Source organism: Sphaeroforma arctica (genome assembly GCF_001186125.1).
Source record: "Sphaeroforma arctica JP610 unplaced genomic scaffold supercont1.647, whole genome shotgun sequence".
In the NCBI taxonomy this organism is placed as follows: Eukaryota; class Ichthyosporea; order Ichthyophonida; genus Sphaeroforma; species Sphaeroforma arctica.
The window spans coordinates 47,335-51,424 of NW_014039911.1; positions in this window are offsets into that span (position 1 = coordinate 47,335).

Consider the following 4,090-nt stretch of genomic DNA (forward strand, 5'->3'; position numbering starts at 1 on the left):
TCATATCGGACGCTAATAATGTCATACGAGGTAGAAGATCTAGACGCTGGAGTTATTTTCATTGACGATTTTGAGCAGGAGTATCATGATTTCTATAATATCGATCGGGACAGTGATATCAAGTCCAATGTGCAATCTAGAACGTTAAAAAATTCAGGTCGTACGACAGGCTGGAAGTACCAGTATCGATTCAAATACGGATACGCCTTTCTTCCAAAGTGAAGTGGACGAGGGTAAAATAACGAATACAGATGAATAAATAAACATTTATTAATCTTCCATAGAACTATCTTCATCATCGGAATCAGAAAACATATTGTGATCTTCCCTATATTTCTCATATTCATCCCACATCTTATGCGCAATACTATCACGTCAATTAACCACATGTCTTTTACCAGCTCGGGTTCGTGACCCGTCATTGTTCGGAGTGCCCATATTCGGAAGTATTTTACCATCATACTTCCAAAACAGAACATCTTCCTGATGTAAATATATAGACAATGTATTGACAACAACACAACAATGTTACAACACAGTGTATACTTTTATAAATATTATGTAGACTGTTCACAGATAAAGTGTTCAGTATATACATACCTTGTGTTTGTTCTTGTATTGATTCGTAGTCGTCGAACATATTCATGGTGTCATCTTCGAAATCATCATCATTGTCACTCCATTCCTCCTCGTCACAACGAGGATCATGCGCCCGAATAAAATTAGAAAGGGCAAAGATAGAGTAAAAGAATGCGGACTGAGTTCCGTCATACAAACTTAGCTCTCAGGCAGTTTTACGAGTCGGAAATCTCTTTTTATCTATCTCGAACCCGCACTCTGCTGCATTCTTTAAAGTGCCATGACGTAAATTGAAAAGCTCTTTGTGATCGCGTGGCCTGTCAGCACCGTTATCAAAATGATTCAAATCGTACCTTGTGCCTATATAGGGAACAAGGCAATGCCAAGTATGAGGATACGCCATGTTGGCTAGTGCACATTTTTCTGTAACAATAGCATACATATGAATAATCAAAGTAAATAAACATCTACATAATTACTATATAGTCAGTTTGTAAACAATACATAGTCGGAGAATAGTCAGTTTGTAGACATTGCATAGTCACTGAATAGTGTACGTACTCGTACCTGCGCGTACATATTCATACGTGTGCGTACGTACAAGAACGAGTACGTATGCACACGTACGAGTCCGTACAAGAACGTATAGATACGTACGCGCAGGTATGAGTACGTACCCGTACGTATGAACGCATACATCTACATAATCACGATATAGTCAGTTTGCACACACTACATAGTCGATCGATATTCAGTTTTTAGACACTACATAGTTACTGAACAGTATATATGAGTACGTATGAGTACATACTTGTGTTACGTGCGCGTATGTACAAGATCGAGTACGTACGCGTACGTATAAGTACGTACAAGTACATATGAGTACGTACTTATATGTACGAGTACGTATGCACACGGTCACTTACATACTCGTACGCATGGGAACGTACTTGTACGTATGAGTTGGTATGTATGAGTAAGTATGAATACGCAAGAGTACGTACACGCATGTACTGGTACGTACAAGTACGTATGAGTACGTACGCGCACGTACGAGTAGGTACCTATCGGTATGGACAACGTGCACGTCTACATATTCACTATATAGCCAGTTGGTACACATTACATAGTCGACAAATGATAGTCAGTTGTTAGGCACTACATAGTCACTGAATAGTGTGTTTGCGAGTATGTATGAGTACAATTAATATCTAGTATAAATACATATAAACACATACATACATACCTTTAGGCATTTCTCATCCCGATGTTCTCATTACCCTCTCGTAGACAGCACCGTCATGTGCGCACCCTTCGGATCCGCACAGTGTGAACCGATAACTACGATCTAACCACACACACGCAAAAACATTTTGGCTCAGAAACCCTTTCATGTTTCTATATCTAGCCTAGTCTTCTTCTCTTACAGTATTTGGCATATGTGGGCCATCCTGTGCCCCAATTACGCAGCTAAAGAAGGGCCAGGTCATTTCTTATTTTGGATGGTACCGGAGTGTCTTTAGTAGGCATAACAACATACTTTTTGTAGAGCGCCAGATTGATGTTGTATATTGCCTTTCTTATCCCATTGAATACCGTCCGTGTACTCCGTCCAAATATCTGGGCTAAATACGCCTGTGTGATTTTTTGACCTGCGAAGGTGAACCACATATATAGCATCTCGTGAACTCCTACATTAGCCCGTCCATCAGGTTTATATACCTTTTTAATCTCCGTAATAAGTTTCTCAAAAACAATGAGAGGCATTCTCAAACACTGTTTATGTACGCGGTGGTTTGAACTATTCATTACGCTTTCAATAACCTCTAGTCCACGAAAGTGATTCTCATTGTATACGTTGTCGCGGCGTCCACCTGGACTATATATTTGATAGAGTTTTTCTATACAGTCACCTATAGCGGACATAGTGTTTTCTGTGTTGTTGATAACCCTCTTTTTCATTTTCAAAGAAATATACAACGAAATGAAATACTGCTTCAATATTTTTACGTCGTAAAATGCGAAATTTAGAATTGGCAAAAGCAGCGGAATTGACAATTTATGAAATATTGAAATTTTGAATTCCTGAAAAATGAAATTCAAAATTTCTGCAATATTTTGAAAATATTAAGAAGTTATGGACTCGCGTAAAAAAATATGGATTTAGTTACCGGAGTAAGGTGTTTTGCTCTTTGTATATTTATCATCACAGAATTTTCAAAAGATGGCAAAACCGGCCTAAATATTTAGAAGGCTAACCCGTGTGGCATTGTTTTCAGTTCACAATAGATGAGGCGAGTTTGACGGCGAGTTGGCGACTTTTCTATCTTACGAAGTATAAAAATCAGATAGTAGAGACTCGGTTTTAAAGACCTCTCAATCAAGTGAATCAACATGAGTTTACCGACTACGAACTCAGCATCCCCATCTAGCATTCCTGGACATCAAATATTGCCAATATCAGTTGTGGATATCTCGACACGCCTCCCACTACACATCAGGTTGAGAATGATGCAAATGATGGCTTCGAGTTTGGCACTACAATGTCGCCCACTCGCAAGATCCAGCCTTGGGTCTATTTCGCATGTGTTGACGGTGGACTTTACATGATGGGATTATTTTTCATGTGGTTAGCGAACTCACAGTGGGCATTCGTGCTCGGGGAAGTATACAGTGACGCTCACTTTGTGTTTTACTTAACGTTGATCACGGTCCGGCTAGCCTGTTTCATCCCTGTTATGCTTTTTATGTACTATGCCCGCAACGAGCCCGAAATCCTTTCTAGGCACAGGTTCTTTGCTGCCCAGGTTGTAATCCTAACGTTTCTCGCTATATTGTTACGTATCCTTTATTTGATGCTAGTATTTCAGAAGTTGCCGTACAAGTATGGAACAGAGGATTACACAGTCTCGTCCAACTTATTGAATATTGTCGCACGGGCGTCTGTTTGGGGCATTCTATCGGCTGTGATACTCCGTTTGCGATCTAGTTGTCGCGTGTGGGTGTGTCATGATCTCAATCAACGGTATTGGCCCACACTGTTGTGGCATTCGGTTCTGTTCTGTGTCTGCATATCCACCGCTGTGGTCAACACCGCCAGACCTGATTTCGGGCTGCACAGGCTCCACATGCGAGCAAGAATCTGGATTGGATGGTCGCTCTTGTTGACAGAATTTATCTATTACATTGCTCGCGCAAGTTATTCAAGGAGTCCGTATATCAATATTTGGATGTATATCCGCATCTTTGTGGTAGCAGTCTTATGCTATGCATTGGGTATATTCTCCTATCACAACAGGATGTTCTCTTGCGATTCCTTCCTACTTACATTCCCCATACTATTTTACGTGGTATGGATTGAGCTGTTTGCCCTGCCGGTAATTTCAGTGCTTGCTCGCTACAATGGGTGGTCGTGGTTGGCTGATTTGGACATGATGAATGTAGCGCATGAGATATTGAAGGCCGTTGAAGAGATATCGATACGTGCGTATTCGATAAGATCGTCAATGAC